Genomic DNA, 19,867 nt, shown 5'->3' on the forward strand with positions numbered 1-19,867 from the left:
TTTATATCCCTCCCTCTGGCTTTACATTTCACGCCTCTTCTCTCCTTATCTGACACCCCTTTTGTCTCCTTTTCATCTCTAGCCTTTGTCCACCAATCTGTCAATAAAAAAAACCTCTTCACCTGTATCCACCTTTCACTTGCTAGGCTTTGTCCTGCCCCCACCTCTTTTCCAGCTCTCCCCCCCCACCATACTACAATCAGTCAGAAGCGAGTTCCTGACCCTAAACATCGATGATCCATGTCATTCAAAGATGCTGCCTGACCTGCTGAGTTACTTAAGCACTTTGTGTTTAACTCAAGATTCCAGCATCTGCAGCTTGTTGGGCCTCACTAGAATGAGTCCAGTTCAGTTTAGTTTACTGCCACGTGTACTGAGGCACAGTGAAAAAGCTTTTGTTGCATGCTAACCAATCTAGAATGAGTGTATTGCTTCCCCATTTCTCACACACCAATGATCAGAACCTTTTTCCCAAGGTGTTCAAGAAGGAACTGCAGATGCTGGAAGATTGAAGGTACACAAAAATGCTGGAGAAACTCAGCGGGTGCAGCAGCATCTATGGAGCGAAGGAAATAGGCGACGTTTCGGGCCAAAACCCTTCTTCAGATTGATGGGGGGTGGGGGGCAGAAGGAAGGAAGGAAAAAGGGAGGAGGAGGAGCCAGAGGGCGGGGGGATGGGAGGAGACAGCTCGAGGGTTAAGGAAGGGGAGGAGACAGCAAGGGCTAGCAAAACTGGGAGAATTCAACGTTCATGCCATCCGGACGCAAGCAACCCAGGCGGAATATGAGGTGCTGTTCCTCCAATTTCCGGTGTTGCTCACTCTGGCAATGGGGGAAACCCAGGACAGAGAGGAGGAGGGGGAGTTGAAGTGCTGAGCCACCGGGAGTTCAGGTAGGTTATTGCGGACTGAGCGGAGGTGTTCGGCGAAACGATCGCCCAACCTCCGCTTAGTCTCCCCAGGGTTGCCATAAGGAGAGAGGGTGAAAGTTTGATGGTGATGTTTGGGGCAAGTTTTTTTTACACAGAGTGGTGGGGGTCTGGTACGCACTGCCAGGGGTGGTGGTGGAGGCAGATATAATAGTGGCGTTTAAGAGGCTTTTAGATCGGCACATGGAAGTGCAGGGGTGCAGGGAATAGGGGACTGTAGATAATGTACAGGCAGATGAGATCAGTTTAACATTGCATCATGTTCGGCAAAACATTGTGGGCAGAAGAGCCCACTCTTCCGCTAGTCTGTTCTATATTCTATGTCGAGTTTAGTTTGGTTAAGAGTTCCAGCACGGAAACAGGCCCTTCGGTCCACTGAGTCCATGCCAACCAATGACCCCTGTATAATTTCACTATCATACACATTAGCAAAGAAGGGAAAAGATTTGAACTTTTTTTTGCTTTTCATCACAGTGAGGAATGTGGAGGGGTCACTGTGGTGGATGTTTATGTAAATGTATTTTTGTGTGTACCGTTGCTTTTTATTTATATGACTGACTTGGCAAATTAAATTCCTCGAATGTTGCAAAACATACTTGGTTAATAAAGTATTATTGTGATTGTTATTGTTAGGGGAAAATTAGAATTTTTACTGAAGCCAATTAATTTACAAACCAGTACATCTTTGGGAGCGTGGGAGGAAACCAAAGCACCCGGAGAAGCCTAAGCGGTCACGAGGAGAACGTGCAAACTCTGTACAGACAGCACCCGTAGCCAGGATCGAATCAGGTTGCTGTAAGGCAGCAACTCTACCGCTGCACCACATTGCCTTCCGTAATAATGATAAGGGGCTGTGAAAACTGTGCAACTGTGCACACCAGGAGATAATGGATTAAAACACATCTACATTGACATCTTCAACTTAGGTGCAGATCCCGGGAATGAATTAAAAACTGTCTCTTTTAAAGATCACTGCTTCACTTTGCAACGAGAAAGGTTGCTTACACTACTGGCTATAGTGTGCTTTAATCTTAACACTAGAGATAGCGAAGGTAGACAACTTCGGGCCCGAAACGTTGCCTTTTTCCTTCGCTCCATAGATGCTGCTGAACCCGCTGAGTTTCTCCAGCACTTTTGTCGACCTTCGATTTTCCAGCATCTGTAGTTCCTTCTTAAACACTAGAGATAGCGACTTTGGCTAATAACGGGCCTTTATGTCGAAGTTAAAACTTAACATTTTAAAAAAAAACGTTAGACGTGAAGTGTACAAGACAGTGCACTCTTATACTGAGTATGATTGTGCCCATTGTATAGTAGCATTGTAACTAAGCTGCATGCAAAAAAAATATTTCACTGTACTTGGGTACATGTGGCATTAAAGCCCATCAGTCTGAAGAAGGTCTCGATCCGAAACGTCACCCATTCCTTCTCTCCAGAGTTGCTGCCTGTCCCGCTGAGTTACTCCAGCATTTTGAGTCGACCTACAATAAAGCACCATTGAACCATTAAAGTATTGATTCTCATGAACATTTCAATGGCTGCGATCTCATTTAAATACAATTCCCACTTTGCCGCCTCTCCTTTGGTTCCCGCCCTGCCCTGTTATTTATGTTCAGTCTTCCTGGTGCAAATTGGAGGCCAGTACACCAATGGCTCTGAGCAAATGATCGTAAAGTGCAGAGGTTCCGTTTAAAACCGATTGTTCTCTTTTTGCACAACAGGCAGTGTTGAAAGTCTCAAGTGCTACTTGCTCCAGCTGATAGGTTACTGAGGCAAAATACTTGCTTACAAAAAACTAAACCAAACTATAATATGTAATAAGGAACTGCAGATGCTGGTTTATACTGAAGATGAAGTCTGGCGAAGCGTCTTGGCCCAAAACGTCACCTATTCTTTTCCTCCTGAGATGCTGCATGACCCGCTCTGAGTTACTCCAGCATTTTGTGTCTATCTAAACTATAACATGTATTGGTTGTAGATAGAAGGGTAGCATGCATGAATCAGATCTTGATGTTAACATGAAGCCATTATAGAGATCATCTGACACTTTGTCTAGAAAGGATCGGCAGATGCTGGTTTATACCGAAGGTAGACAATAAAATGGGTGGTTCCAACCCGAAACGTCACCCATATTTTTTCTTCAGAGATGCTGAGTTAGAGTTCAGAGTTACTCCAGCATCTGCAGTTCCTTTCTAAACAATGTGTCAGTAGCATTGATTTCTGTAATGGCAGTGGGAATAGATTGTTTGGTTAATGTTAACACCAAGATCTGATTCATGTACGCCACCCCTCTATCTACAACCAATATATGTTAAAGTTTAGTTTGAGTTTAGTTTATTGTTTACTGTCACGTGTACCGAGGTACAGTGAAAAGCTTTTGTTGCGTGCTATCCAGTCAATGAAAAGACAATACATGATTAAATTCAAGCAGTCCAAAGTGTACAGAGATACAGATTAAAAGGAATAATGTTTAGTGCAAGATGACCTATTTCCCTCCTGGGATAAATAAAGTTCTATTATACCGTATCGCAATGTATCGTATCGTATCGTATCGTTACCAATTCCAGTAAAGTCTGATTAAAGATAGTCCAAAGGGCTCCAATGAGGTCGATGGTAGCTCAGGACCGCTCTCTAGTTGCTGGTAGGATGGTTCTGTTGCCTGATAACAGCTGGGAAGAAACTGTCCCTGAATCTGGAGGTGTGCGTTTTTACACTTGGGTATCTCTTGCCTGATGGGAGAAGGGAGAAGGGAGAAGGGAGAAGGGAGAAGAGGGAGTGACCGGGGTGAGACCCTCCAGATCTCTGGAGGAGAAGGATAGGTGACGTTTCGGGTCTGGAAAAATATCCTTTTTCTCCAGAGATGTTGCCTGGCCCGCTGATACCACAGCACGTTGTGTCTATCTTTGCCTCATTAAATACACCCATCAAGCACCTTGGAATGCTTTTACTCCATGGATGAAGGTTGGAGGCATAGTTGGCCAACATCAAGGTGATGGGGTCAAGGAAAGAGTGTTGACGTTGCAGCCCTGTTTCCACCAACCTTTCCCTTACCAAGCACAAGAAGTGACAAGACAGACATCATTGTATGCGGATGCCGAGAAGTGTGTTCAACTCTGGCTGAACAACTTCTAATCTTGTGTGTGGACTCGATAAGGTGTTCAAGGTGCTCAAAAATAGACCTTTTTGCCCAAGACCAATGCCTGACCCTCTCAGAGATCCTGACTCAAAACCCAACGTTTTTTGCCATCACAGTTATTGCACGTTTTTACAACACGAGCCGTATCGTGAAATTGGACCTGGTGAATAATACCATTATCCCCAAAGGGTTAAATGAGCAATTCCCAGGGAGTCCGCAGAAGGTTTAACATGAAATCAACCGAGCTGAAACGTGAGTTTGATGCTCCAGTGACAAACGAACAACAATTTTCAGGCCTATTAAGCATGTAATGTGGAACAGATGTGAAAGTATTTGTGAGCTGGTACAAGAAAATAAGAGACAGAGAGTTGTGGAGAGAGGGAATGGGGAGAGGGCAGAAAAGTGCAAAGATGAATTCAAGTATGAATGAAAGGGAAGCTTACAAATAATTTCTTTCCCTTTCCAATTTTGCGTTTAGCACGTTAAAATATCTGCTTTCTCTGTAGTTGTCTGCACCCCGACTCGTAGTAAAAATGAAGCTAATTCTGTTTGCCACATTCTTCAGCAATTTGTCTAAACTTTGTCTCAATTCAAGTTTTATACCCAGTTTATAGCCGTTAACCTGCAGAAGTCACATTGTAAAGTGATGAAAGGCTATTAAGTATAGCCATGAAAACAGAAACCATCGTAATTTTCCGATGATTGTAAATGATCAGTTTGGGCTGAGCTGGAAGTTCACAAGCCTGTAGTAAATTCCACTGCAAATGGAGAACCATCATGAAAATGGCCATTTTGATATGGTGGCATGGTGGCGCAGCGGTAGAGTTGCTGCCTTACAGCGCCTGAGACCCTGGTTCAATCCTGACTATGGGTGCTCTGTGTACGGAGTTTGCACGTCCTCCCCGTGACCTGCGTGGGTTTTCTCCAGGATCTCTGGTTTCCTCCCACACTCTAAAGACATATTGGTTTGTAGGTTAATTGACTTGGTAATATTGCAAATTGTCCCTACTGTGTGTAGGATAGTGTTAGTGTGCGGGGATCGCTGGTCGGAGCGGACTAGCTGGGCCGAAGGGCCTGTTTCCGCACTGTGTCTCTAAACTAAACTAAGAAAGCACCTTGTTTAAGAAGGAACTGCAGATGCTGGAGAATCGAAGGTACACAAAAAAGCTGGAGAAACTCAGCGGGTGCAGCAGCATCTATGGAGCGAAGGAAATAGGCAACGTTTCGGGCCCTCAGGCTCCTCCTCTTCCCCTTTTCCTTCCTTCTCTCCCCCCCCCACCCCCCATCAGTCTGAAGAAGGGTTTCGGCCCGAAACGTTGCCTACTTCCTTCGCTCCATAGATGCTGCTGCACCCGCTGAGTTTCTCCAGCTTTTTTGTGTACCTAAGGAAGCACCTTGCCTGGAATTGTTGAATTTGTTATTAAATCTAGAAGGTTGCGATGCACCTTTCATCACTATTTAGCTTCCAACTGACAGGAGCACTTACCCAGTTAATCACTTCCCCAATGGGAATATTTGTGCAGCGACCTTAAGACCAAGTTAGTAATTGAACAGTGTAGGAAGGAACTGCCGATGCTTGTTTATACCGAAGATAGACACAAAGTGCTGGAGTAACTCAGCGGGTCTGACAGCATCTCTGGAGAGAAGGAATGGGTGACATTTTGGGACTTTGCTACAAACACCGGCCCACCAGAGAGCAAAAGCAGAGGAGAATTTTGAACTTGACTTTCATCGCACTCCATGTTTGTCTGCCTGGGTGACACAGTTTTGAAGGAACGGGAACATTTTCTTCAATGGCCTGGGTCGATTTTCGCCCCTCATCCAGATCATTAACACAGTTTGGTCATCATCATATTGCTGGTTGTGTGAGTTTATCAATGCACGCATTCTTTCCGCATTAAACCGCGATGACACTTCAAAAAAGTTATCACATTGCAAATAAATGAAATGTTTTTGTTTTAAATATTAATAATTTTTTTAAATATTTCATTTTAAATATAATTTTGTCTTTATTCAGTTAGGTCTCAAACTGTGCTACAAGATTATGCCTAATCAGTCTGAAGAAGGATCTCGACCCAAAATGTCTCCAGAGATGCTGCCTGTCCCACTGAGTTACTCCAGCTATTTTCTAGCTATTTGTGCCTATCTTCTGCCTGTGAATGTCCCTAATTCTGAGAAAGAGCTGTGGGTGGATATTGCAAACAAATGGTGGGGGTGGGTACATTAAGAAATCAGTCTCCAAAGTTCACCAAAGAAGAGATGGTAAGATTTTCCTCTCAGCAATATGGCTTGGTTGAATTCTGTTTAGCCTTTTTACTCAACTGGCCATTACAATGCAAAAGGAACCCAACATTCTCTTCAGTCTGAAGAAGGGTTTCGGCCCGAAACGTTGCCAATTTCCTTCGCTCCATAGATGCTGCTGCACCCGCTGAGTTTCTCCAGCATTTTTGTGTACATTCTCTTCAATTTGTCTCATTTCCCAAAGCCCTGGAAACATTCGTCCTTCACGTACTTATCCGGCTTCCTGTAGAATTTCCTACTAAACATGGTCCAAACACCTATATAGGGAATGTTTTCCAGACGACACATTTCCATAGCACATGGAATACGTACGCATGATCTAAAGGTACTTCACGAGAGTGTTATTGGACATAATTTGGCTTCAAGCCACATAAGAAGATATTAGAATAAAGAGGTGACTACTGAATTGAATCTTGAAAAGAGAGAGAAGGATTTAAAGTCTTGATTAGTACGGGTGTCAGGGGTTATGGGGTGAAGGCATGGGCATGCGGTTGAGAGGGAAAGATAGATCAGAGGGAAAGATAGAACAGAGACGAGGAAACACTTTTTTTAGAACGGAGACGAGGAAACACTTTTTTAGAACAGAGATGAGGAAACACTTTTTCTCACAGAGAGTGGTGAGTGTGGAATTCTCTGCGTCAGAGGGCGGTGGAGGCAGGTTCTCTGGATGCTTTCAAGAGAGAACTAGATAGGGCTCTTAAAAATAGCAGAGTCAGGGGATATGGGGAGAAGGCAGGAACGGGGTACTGATTGGGGATGATCAGCCATGATCACATTGAATGGCGGTACTGGCTCGAAGGGCTGAATGGCCTACTCCTGCACCTATTGTCTATTGTCTATCAGCCATGATTGAATGGCGGAGTAGACTTGATGGGCCGAATGGCCTAATTCTGCTCCTAGAACTTATGAACTTTAAAAGGTCAGAGAGCTCAAGGGAGGGAATTCCCAGACTAAATACCATGGCAACAGAGGGGATGGTCACCAATGGTGGAGTGACGAAATCTGTGGATAAACAAGAGGCCATGAATGGAGGATGACAAATAACTACTGAGGTTAAATGCCTTTATTGATTACACAAAGTGCTTGGAGGAACTCAAAGGTGGCGAACACTGTCCGGTCCATCATGAGTATGGACCTCCCCACCATTGAAGGAATCTATAAGATGTGCAGCCATTATCTTCAAGGACCCACACCACCCTTGTAATGCGCTCGTTTCATTCCTGCCACCGGGAAGAAGGTTTAGGAACCTGAAAACAGTAGCGTCCAGGTTCAGGAAGTAGCTTCATCCCATCAACCATCAGGCTCATGAACACTACGAACTCCAACTAAACTCTGAACTACAAACTGCCTGGGTTCGTACGTTGGACTTTAGGCTGTTTTACTTTTGCACTATATTGTGTTTTTTTTAATTTTGCAAACTTCTTTTTTGTTTGTTTCCTCCATTATCTATTGAGCACTGTGTTCACAAACTAGTTGAGCTGCTGCTGCTGCTGCAAGTAAGAATTTTGTTCCGTTTCGGGACATATGATAATGAAACACAATGTAATAAAAAGGAACTGCAGATGCTGGTTTATAGCAAAGATAGACACAAAGTGCTGGAGTAACTCAGCAGGCCAGGCACCATCTCTGGAGAGAATGGATAGGTGATGTTTTGGAGTGCAGCGTAGGATTACAAGGTTAATTCCCGGGATGGCGGGACTGTCATATGCTGAGAGAATGGAGCTTGTTGGGTGGGCTTGTATACTCTGGAGTTTAAAAGGATGAGAGGGGATCTTATTGAAACATATGAGATTACTAAGGGTTTGGACACGCTAGAGGCAGGAAACATGTTCCCGATGTTGGGGGAGCCCAGAACCAGGGGCCACAGTTTAAGAATAAGGGGTAAGCCATTTAGAATGGAGACGAGGAAACACTTTTCCTCACAGAGAGTTGTGAGTCTGTGGAATTTTCTGCCTCAGAGGGTGGTGAAAGCCGGTTCTCTGGATACTTTCAAGAGAGAGCTAGATAGGGCTCTTAAAGATAGCGGAGTCAGGGGATTATGGGGAGAAGTGATCACAATGATCACATTGAATGGCGGTGCTGGCTCGAAGGGCAGAATGGCCTACTCCTGCACCTATTGTCTATTGTCCCCTACTGTATCCATGTTCTCCAGAGATGCTGCCTGACTCGCTGAGTTACTCCGGCATTTTGTGTCTATCTTTGATAATAAAACACTCTTGGCTCGACTTGTGTAGAAATGAACTGCAGATGCTGGATTCTACAGAAGATAGACACAAAGTGCCGGAGTAACTCGACAGGTCAGACAGCATCTTCCCAGTCTGAATAAGGGTCCCGACCCAAAACGTCACCCATTCCTCACTCTTGACTTGAATCTTAACTATCTGAGTCCGGGAAAGACATCATCTTGTCCTCCCTCATCCACTTTCTCCCTGTAACTGAAAAATTGCTCTCTAAAGTGTGAATTATATTCTATAAGAGACACAGTAGACATGAACTCCATTAAAACTTGTAGGGAGAGCAAGACATGGATTTTTCTTTAAACTTTATAAATGTCTTTGACTGTCAACCAAGGATGTTTTGCATCATGTTGTTTAAGAAGGAACTGCAGATGCTGGAAAATCGAAGGTACACAAAAAAGCTGGAGAAACCCAGCAGGTGCAGCAGCATCTATGGAGTGAAGGAAATTGGCAACGTTTCGGGCCGAAACCCTTCTTCAGATGTTTTGCATCATCTTTCGTTAACAAAGTTAAAGGCCTTTATAAAGCCAAAAAAATACATGTTTCAATTCATGCAAAATTCCTTCTCAACTATGTCTGCCCTCAGACATACATCTCCCCCATACATCTGCTGCATGTTAGCACGCAAACTGTGATTCTAAATAACAGACAGGGCAGCATGGTGGCGCAGCAGTAGAGTGGCTGCTTTACAGCGTCAGACACCCGGATTCAATCCTGGCTACAAGTGTTGTCTGTACAGAGTTTTTACATTCTCCCTTGAGACCTTGTGGGTTTTCTGCAGGTGCTCCGGTTTCCTCACGCATTCCAAAGGCGTACAGGTTTGTAGGTTAATTGGCTTCTGTAAATTGTAAATTGTCTCTAGTATGTAGGATAGCACCAGTGTACGGAGAGAATGCTTGTCAGCAAGGCCGGTTTTCACGCTGTAGCTCTAAAGTCTAAAAGCAAAGTCTAAAGATTGATTGCACACTGGGGCCATCAAGGACACATCATCACACAATCTTTTCTTGTTCCTTCTTTCTGTAATATTGTACCTACATTCCAATAAACTTCTCACAAGGTCATAAGTGATAGGAGAAGAATTAGGCCATTCAGCCCATCAAGTCTACTCTGCCATTTCAACCATGGCTGATTTATCTCTCTCTCTCTCCTAACCCCATCCTCCTGCCTTCTCCCCAAAGCCCATAACACCTGTACTAATCAAGAATCTTCACCACTCTCACACAGAGAGTGGTGAATCTCTGGAACTCTCTGCCACAGAAGGTAGTTGAGGCCAGTTCATTGGCTATATTTAAGAGGGAGTTAGATGTGGCCCTTGTGGCTAAGGGATCAGGGGGTATGGAGAGAAGGCAGGTACGGGATACTGAGTTGGATGATCAGCCATGATCATATTGAATGGCGGTGCAGGCTCGAAGGGCCGAATGGCCTACTCCTGCACCTAATTTCTATGTTTCTATGTTTCTATCCACTTCTGCCTTCAAAATATCCATTGATTTGGCCTGCACATCCCTCTGTGGCAAAGAATTCCAGATTCCCACTGGAATGTTAACCTAATGGGAGAAATTGGAAACCACGTTAACTTACATCAACTCCGCTTCAGAACCAGTCTCAGTCATCGACCTACAGTGTGCAAATAGTTTATACATGCACACTTGTTTCCCTCTCCTGCGCACATAGCCATGATCGAATGGAGGAGTAGACCTGATGGGCCGAGTGGCCTAATACTGATCCTATCACATGAGCACATCCAGGAGATCGTGGTTATTGCTAAGGAATCTTTACCTCACGCTGAACGTAATCCCCTTATCATGCATCTGTACGCTGCAAATGGCTCGACAAGCATTGTCTTGGCGGTGCTGGCTCGAAGGGCCAAATGGCCTACTCGTGCAACTATTGTCTATTGTCTTTCAACTGACTGGATGGCACACGACAAAAGCATTTCACTGTACATCGGTAAGGTGAACTAAACTGAACTTCTGAAGAAGGGTCTCGACCCCGAAACGCCAGCCATTCCCTCTCTCCAGAGATGCTGCCTGTCCCGCTGAGTGAGTGACTCCAGCATTTTTGTGTCTACCCTGAACTTTAAGCAGCAGGTTGTCCCAGTCCCAGCCACCCCTCCGAAGAAGCCGTGAATGGAGCAAGCCAGTTGGAGTGGGTGGGGTTGAGAAGGGATCTTTGGTTGAATCCAGCAATTCACTCCAATTTCACTCTGTGATACAGACAGCAGTTAGCTCCTCACCAGCGCCTGTCTGGGGAGTGTGCCCTGCCTGCTTGGAACATAATGCTGGCTGACTGACTGGCGGGGGAGTGTTGAGAAGAGGACTCCTGTCAGGAATATCCAGTGATGGTCACACAGTCACAACCTGCCTTGTGGGGGTCAGTGATACCTTTTTGTTGTAAACTGGCGATAGATACCTTGACCTTTAACGTAAGGTGTGCGAGCGGGGCAGATTGGCAGAAGTGAATTAAAAGGGCATTGACTTAATCATGCTAACACTGCACAAGTTTTGCTTTTTCAGGTGGCTGGCATGTTCTGGAGCCGCCCTTGCCGTGTAGCTGTTGTACTAAACATGCTTAAACGCTTCACCATATGTCTGGCTGTACACAATAAAGTGGCACTGACTGTCCGAATGTAACCCGCTGCTTCACAGGTTGTTCAGACCGAGCCAAACAAGCAGACGTTCAATAAATGTTTAATCCTGTAATTGCAATTAGTCGGGACCCTGTCTTGTTTTATGGGGAGATTAATTTCCTTTAATGCTCTTGCTTCCTGATTATTCCCAGTGGAACTAAATAAAAGGAAACTTTGCATTTGTATAGCAGGGCCAGTCCATATACTTTACAACTATTGAGGTGACTTTTTGTTGTGGAGTTACGGTTTTGAATTTAGGGGTTCAGAAGCCTGAATATATCTTGTATACAGCAATGTCCTGCAAACATTGAAATGATGGTGATTTTTTTTGTGTGAAGTTGGTTGAGGATTAATTGGCCTCGGGACATGTACAGCATCGGACGCCCAGGATCTAGGATGATTTTGTATTCCAGTGATCACTGTGTTCCTGAAATAGCTAACTGTACTCAGTCTGAGAGCAACCTCATTAAGATGGTTCCTCTGCATATTTAAGTGGGAACATTTTGTGTAAGAGGGAACTGCAGATGCTGGTTTATGCCGAAGATACACACAATGTGCACATCCCCAATCCTTTAAGTTTAGTTTCATGTATCTTGTGTTTTGTGACTGTTGGAAGACCAATTTCCCTGCTGGGACAAATAAAGTATTATCGTATTGTAAAATGCTGGAGTAACTCAGCAACGACAAACAGCATCTCTGGAGAGAAGGAATGGGAATGGAATTCCTTCTATCCAGAGATGCTGCTTGTCCCACTGAGTTCCAACAACATTAGGTGCCTATCTTCGGTGAGAACTATTTTGGTTTGACTCCAATCTGTGGGAGCATAATACGAGAAAATAATTTTGGATTTTCGTTTATCATAGCCATTTCAGCTCCAAATATTTCCTCGAATGATAAGTCTGCTGCCCTCGATGATTATATACTCCTTCAGTTCTGGCCATGGTCCCGACTTGAAATGTCACCCAGTCTTTTTCTCCAGAGATGCTGCCTGATCATGGCTGATCGTCCCCAATCAGTACCTCGTTCCTGCCTTCTCCCCATATCCCTTGACTCTGCTATTTTTTAAGAGCCCTATCTAGCTCTCTTGAAAGCATCCAGAGAACCTGCCTCCACCACCCTCTGAGGCAGAGAATCCCACAGACTCACCACTCTTTGTCTACCTACACTACTACCTCTTTATTTTGGCTGAGGATACTCCTACAGAGTGGCCAGAAAGGTGCTGCAGCAGTGGAAGTTAGTTTACCATGTGCAGGAAGGGGAGGCACTGTGCTTTGATGTTGCAACTGTCTGCAGAGCACTAAAGAACCAACCTCTGTTTATTTATATTGGGTTATACTCACACTAGTTACTGGTGCTATGGGAACAGGAGAACATTTAGCCCCTTCTCCCATGTAATGATAACATGTCTGTCCTGTAACTGAACTCTGGTTTAGTGAGGGGAAGGGGCAGACGAGTGCCTAGATTTAAATGCAAGAACCTTTTTTCATTACAGCATTGATTGAAAAGTGTTTTTTTATTATACTTCCTGGGGGTGTAATGTGATAACGATTCTGGCTAGTTTTGCATCTCTCCAGAATATGTTTGGAGCCTTTGAGACAGCTTGTGCCTTTTGATACGGCTTGTCCCATTGGGGAACACTCCGAGCTCCTTGCTTACTGTTAATTGGTTGTTAATATGTTCCTAACAACTTTCCTCTCCATTCATAACTGATGGGAGCAGAATTAGGCCATTCAGCCTATCAAGTCTACTCTGCCATTCAATCATGGCTGATCTATCTTTCCCTCTCAACCCCATTCTCCTGCCTTCTCCCCGTAATTCCTGACATGTGTGTATCAATGAAGAATCTGTCAATCTCCGCCTTAAAAATATCCCTTGACTTGGCTTCCACTGCCATGTGTGGCAATGAATTCCACAGTTTCATCACCCTCTAACTAAAGAAATTCCTCCTTATCTCCTTTCTAAAGGTACATCCTTTTATTCTAGATAGATATAGATATGCCATTTATTGTCACTATACATGTACAGTGAAACTGAAAGCTGCTTGTACTCAGTGCATACATACAATTTAGCACAAAAAACAAGAAACAGAAAAAACAAAAAACAGAAGGGAGATGGGGGGGGAATAGGTGCACAAATTCTGCGGCGCTACATACATATATACATATATACAGATGGAAGTCCGTGTTGGGCGGTGTAGTCAGTGCATGTGTGAATTTGAATTTATAGTAGTTATAATTCTCGGAAAGCAACTATTTCTGAGTCTGTTTGTCCTGGATTTGATGCACCTATAGCGCCTTCCAGAGGGCAGCAGGTCGAACAGTCCAAACGCAGGATGGGAGCTGTCTTTGATGATCTTCTTTGCCCTGCTAAGGCAGCGGGAGGTGTAGATGTCCATCAGGGAGGGGAGAGGGCAGCCAATGATCCTCTGCGCTGTCCTGGTTACCCTCTGAAGCCTCTCCCTGTCTGCCATTCTGAGGCTATGGCCTCCGGTCCTAGATTCTCGAACTAGTGGAAAACTCTCTGTGTCCACTCTATCCATTCTATTCATATTCATGTCTCTGCTCTTTAAACAACTGACCAACATATTGCCCAACATACTGTGTAAGAGTAACTTCTCCACATGGACTAGCTGTTCCAGAAGGTGTTACTGCTACCTTGTCAATGGGAAAAAAATCCACCAGTTGTGCTAATCGTGCCAACATCTCAGGAATAAATAATAGTGTTGGATACTGTATACCATAAACATTCACTTGGTAATCTGCCCCTCCTTTATTTCCAAGCATCTATATTTACTTAAAAGCTGATAATTTCCAACATTGTGCTGTTCTGATGAAAGGTCATTGTACTGAAACATTAACTTGCCTCTTCCACAATACCTCTTGCCTCACTGGTCTGAAGAAGGGTCTCGACCCGAAACGTCACCCATTCCTTCTCTCCAGAGATGCTGCCTGTCCCGCTGAGTTACTCCAGCATTTTGTGTCTATCTTCCTATTACTTCAGCTCTCTTTTAATTTGGGTTTTTAGTTTCCAGGTGTTTAAGACTGCTTTTCCTTGATGATGTCAGTTGTTTATTTGTGGCACTTGCTGTTTATAGACAATAGGTGCAGGAGTAGGCCATTTGGCTCTTCGAGCCAGCACCGCCATTCAATATGAACATGGCTGATCATCCCCAATCAGTACCCCGTTCCTACCTTCTCCCCATAATCCCCTGACTCCGCCATCTGTAAGAGCTGCTGTTTAAGCTGCCGTTCACCTTTTTAGCGCGTTCAAGCTGGATTCCAAAGGGAAAAGTTGGTCAATTTTATTGAAGAAAGTCCCAAGCTCACATCAGAGCATTGGTAATGAGCCCTCTCCCTGCTGCCTTGAACTGCAGTGATCTGTGCAGTGAGCGTGCTGTTAATTAGGGGAAGAAGCCTACTGTTTTCAGCATATTCTGTTGTGCTTTGATGTGACTTTGCTTCTCTTTTCCCCCATCACTAGGCAGTGTGGTCACAGTTTAAGGATAAAGGGGAAATCTTTTAGGACCGAGATGAGAAAAACATTTTTCACACAGTGGTGAATCTCTGGAATTCTCTGCCACAGAATGTAGTTGAGGCCACAGTTCATTGGCTATATTTAAGAGGGAGTTAGATGTGGCCCTTGTGGCTAAAGGGATCAGGGGGTATGGAGAGAAGGCAGGTATGGGATACTGAGTTGGATGATCTGCCATGATCATATTGAATGGCGGTGCTGGCTCGAAGGGCCGAATGGCCTACTCCCGCACCTATTTTCTATGTTTCTATGTGTGCAGCAGTGAAGCATCTGTTGGCTCATTCTCCTATCCTCACACCATCACCTTTTTAAAGTAGTAATCTCAAATTCATAAGTGATAAGAACAGAATTAGGCCACTCGGCCCATCAGGTCGACTCAGCCATTCAATCATGGCTGATCTATCCTACCCTCCTAACCATTCTCCTGCCCCCTACCCCCCTCCCCCGCCCCATAATCCCTGACACCCATTCAAATCATCAATCTATCTATGTGTTGGAAGGAACTGCAGATGCTGGTTTAAACTGAAGATAGGCATAAAATGCTGGAGTAACTCAGCAGGACAGGCAGCATCTCTGGGCTCACCCAGCTATCTAGTTCTGCCTTAAAAATATCCATTGACGTAGCCTGCACATCCTTCAGTGGCAATGATTACCACAGATTCACCACCCTCTGACTAAAGAAATTCCTCCTCATCTCCCTCCTAAAGGTGCGTCCGTTTATTCTGAGGCTGTGACCTCTGGTCCTGGTCTCTCCCACTAGTGGAAACGTCATCTCCACATCCAAAATCCGTCCACATCTAGCAGGATACTATCTGAAGGGCAGCATTTCTCATGAGGTACATTGCAGGCCGTGTTTGAGAACTGCATATTATTTTCAGTCATATTAGCGAATTTAATTTCATTCGAAACGGTTCTTCCTGGATTCTGCTGGATTATTGAAATGTTTCCTTGGGTTGTCCTGGGTCATACCCCTGTGTTATTGTTCCTGGGTCATCTTCCATTTAATTTAACCCTGGCAAAATATATATTTGTTACCTTCAGTTTCATTACTGTCCCCACCTTTCCTACTCCCCTTAACCATGTTTTATGATTCTAATTACAACTTTATTTTGGATAAATAATCCTCTCCTGATATCCTGTTTACAATGGTCTTATCTTTTTTTTTACTATCTGTAGTTGTGGATTTGCCTTCATGTTGAAACCTTTCTCTAATGCCAATCGCAAAACCGCCTCCTAGAATTTTGAAGGTTGCCCCTACCGTAGTGAATTGAATGTTAGCTTAATTGAAAAATGAGATTGAAGTTTATAACTTCCAAGCCTGATCCCAGCTTGGAATAGATCGAGGTTTGATGAGCTAGCTGCGGAGGAAGGGGGGGGGGGGGGGTAAATTTGAATTTGATACCCCTGAATTTGGAAATGGGGCAATAAAATACATTCCTTATCCCAATGTCATCAGTCATACTGGGTTTTTTTTTAAACATTTCACGGAAAGGTGTGATGTTCTAACAATGGTTTAGCAAGCCACCATGCGCAAATTGGTACTGACTAAATATACAAATGGAGGTGGACAAAAATGCTGGAGAAACTCAGCGGGTGAGGCAGCATCTATGGAACGAAGGAATAGGTGACGTTTCGGGTCGAGACCCGAAACGTCACCTATTCCTTCGCTCCATAGATGCTGCCTCACCCGCTGAGTTTCTCCAGCATTTTTGTCTACCTTCGATTTTTTTCCAGCATCTGCAGTTCTTTCTTAAATATACAATTGGACTTGCATTGCCTATGAAAATGTAACAAAGGTGGTTAGAAATTAAAATGCATTAACAATGCTTAATCTGACTGAATGTGTCTCCCTTGTCTCTTGTGAGTGAAGTGCAACAATGACTGTTTCTGTATGGGAAGGAACTGCAGATGCTAGTTTAAACTGAAGATCGACACAGAAAGCTGTGCTCGCTCAACAGGTCAGACGGCATCTCTGGAGAAAAGTAATAGTCGACCGTTCGATCCAAGACACTCTTCAGACGGTCTGAGTTTTCTGTCACTCTAGAAGTTTGATCGGACTGAGCCACCCTCGAACCCTGATGTAATTTCTGTATTGGAGAGTGAGAAATTGTTATTCCCTCTGAAGAAGGGTCCTGACCCGAAACGTCACCCATTCCTTCTCTCCGGAGATGCTGCCGGTCCCGCTGAGTTACTCCAGCATTTTGTGCCATACCTGTCGATTTAACCCAGCATCTGCTGTTCTTTCCTGCACATATTGTCCGCTCCACTGCAAAATCTCCTCAAAGTATGTCTACCTTGGAGAAGTTCTCCTCTGGTGTCAGACGAGAGTTCAGCATCAGTCTGAAGAAGGGTTCTGACCCGGAACGTCACCCATTCCTTCTCTCCATTCCTTCTCTCCAGAGATGCTGCCTGACCCGCTGAGTTACTCCAGCACTTTGTGTCTATCTTCGGATTATTCCCTTTGTAAACATAGAAAATAGGTGCACGAGTAGGCCATTCGGCCCTTCGAGCCTGCACCGCCATTCAATATGATCATGGCTGATCATCCAACTCAGTATTCTGTACCTGCCCATACCCCCTGATCCCTTTAGCCACAAGGGCCACATCTAACTCCCTCTTAAATATAGCCAATGAACTGGCCTCAACTACCTTCTGCGGGAGAGAATTCCAGAGATTCACCACTCTCTGTGTGAAAAAAAGTTTTCCTCATCTCGGTCCTAAAAGATTTCCCCCTTATCCTTAAACTGTGACCCCTTGTTCTGGACTTCCCCAACATCGGGAACAATCTTCCTGCATCTAGCCTGTCCAACCCCTTAATAATTTTGTAAGTTTCTATAAATCCCCCCTCAATCTTCTAAATTCTAGCGGGTACAAACCGAGTCTATCCAGTCTGTAGTGTTTGATTGAAAGATACAGCATGGAAACAGGCCCTTCGGTCCACCGAATCCACTCTGACCATCGACCACCATTCGCACTAGCTCCATGTTGCCCCCCCCTTCATATCCACTCCCTACCCACTAGGGACAACTTAGAGGCTGATTAACCCACAAACCCATGCAGTCTCGTTTTGGAGCATTCCAAGGAGATTTGGATGACAATGTTTTGGGATTCCCTATAGATGGACAAGACAAGACAGCCATGCCCTTTCAAAGCGTTTTAGTAAATGCTTTATTGACCTCTTGATCATTCTGTGATCACATCCTCCTGGCCTTTATACTGCATCGACACCCACCATCCTTTGATGCCACTCAATAGCTAAACACTGTGACTTTGTAATTCCCGTAATTTATTTTTGGAATGTATTGTCGCTGTGTATGTGGGAGCATCACTTAGATCTCTTCTTTCCCTGGTTCCATAGAATAAAACAAGTGTTTTCCGAAACAAAACAAAATGTGCTGCCTTCAGCTGAAAGGATACCAGTCAATGAGTGATGTTCGTAATGGGGTCTGATGGTTGAGCTGGGATAATGCACAGAGCGAGTGCGAAAGGTCAAACGATGAACTGAGAGCAGTCAGATTGAAGATAGACACAAAGCTGGGGTAACTCAGCGGGACTGGCAGCATCGGGACCGGCAGCATCGCTGGAGAGAAGGAATGGGTGATGCTCCCGGTCGAGACCCTTCTTCAGACTGGTTAGGGATAAGGGAAACGAGAGATAAAGAACCATGAATAACAATAACCATGACAAGGGAAGCAGGCCATTGTTAGCTGTTTGCGATCAGATTGAAGTTCATTTCAATACTGTGACTATAGATGGCTCTTTAGATGTGAACTTGTGAAGGGGAAGGTGGGTGTGTGAGAACTCTGTTTAACCTCTCCCTCTCTGTGGCGCAGCAGTAGAGTTGCAGCCTTACGGCACCAGAGACCTGGTTCGATGCTGTCTGTACGGAGTTTGCACGTTCTCCCTGTGACCGCGTGGGTTTTCTCCGTGCGCTTCGATTTCCTCCCACATTCCAAAGACGTGTGGGTTTGCAGGTTAGTTGGGCTTATGTGAGTTGTCCCTGAGTGTAGGATAGAATTGGTGTATGGGATGACTGTTGGTCGACGTGGAATTATCGGGCCAAAGGGCCTGTTTCAATGCTGTATCTCTAAACTTGGCTAAACTTCCACCATGCTGACAGATCAGGGCAGTGGGTGCAGGCAAGCACCACTGTCTGAAATTTCCATCCAAACTACTCGTTGAAGGGATAGATTGTCTTTTTATATCGTTGCTTTTGTCCAAAACTCTTCTGACATCCTAACCCTAATGGGCCTGTCCCACTTACGAGACTTTTTCGGCCACTGCCGGCAGCCGTCATAGGCCGTTGCAGTTCGCCGAAAATGTTCAACGTGTTGAAAATCCAGCGGTGACCAGAAAGACGCTACGACTCTTTGGGCGACTGAGGAGGTTACACACGACCCTGGTGACATGTCGCGGTGTGACTCCTATATGGTCGTGAGTAGTCATTGAAAAAGTCTCGTAAGTGAAAAAGTCTCGTAAGTGGGACAGGCCCAATCTTACTCTTACTGTTCCCCAGTACCCCACTGTTAGATGAACTGTCAGATTTATATTGGCGAACAGTCTTGTAAAACCTACAGAAAAACTTTAAAGAATTTATTGGCCTCCTTGCTCCCTATCTCTCCACACTCTCGAGCACCTTAAGGTTCTTGTGTGATTTGCCAGTGAATGTCAGTTTAGTGCGGAAACAGGCCCTTCGGCCCACCGAGTCCACGCCGACCAGCGATTCCCGCACACTGACACTATTCTTCACACACTTCACACAATTTTACCAAGCCAATTGACCTACAAATCTATACATCTTTGGAGTATGGGAGGAAACCAGGGCTCCAGGAGAAAACCCACGCAGGTCATGGGTAGAAGTTACAAACTCTGTACAGACAGCCCCTCCCGTAGCCAAGATCGAACCCGGGTCTCTGGCGCTGTCGGGCAGCAACTCTACCGCAGCGCCACCAGGACACCCATGTGTGAACTCTTGCAGATCCCAGATTTTCATTAGTCTGGGACAAGGACACGACTACCTTGCCATCTGCCTCTTTGATTAAACTTCTGGTCTTGAAGGTTTATGTAAAAGCATCTTTTACTAATATTGCAGTATAATACAATAC

The 19,867-nt window shown here is 44.8% G+C and overlaps 1 protein-coding gene across 1 annotated transcript in view; it reads left to right on the forward strand.

The window, feature by feature from the left end:
* The first annotated feature begins 10,155 nt into the window (after window positions 1-10,155).
* The window catches only part of fam110d (family with sequence similarity 110 member D), a 39,503-nt gene continuing 29,791 nt past the window's right edge, over window positions 10,156-19,867 (forward strand). The window contains exon 1 of the mRNA XM_055656463.1: window positions 10,156-10,975. The gene's annotated coding sequence lies outside the window, so the exon portion shown is untranslated. The remainder of the gene's footprint in view (window positions 10,976-19,867) is intronic.

The sequence above is a fragment of the Leucoraja erinacea genome, chromosome 26 (assembly GCF_028641065.1).
Source record: "Leucoraja erinacea ecotype New England chromosome 26, Leri_hhj_1, whole genome shotgun sequence".
Classification (NCBI taxonomy): domain Eukaryota; kingdom Metazoa; phylum Chordata; class Chondrichthyes; order Rajiformes; family Rajidae; genus Leucoraja; species Leucoraja erinaceus.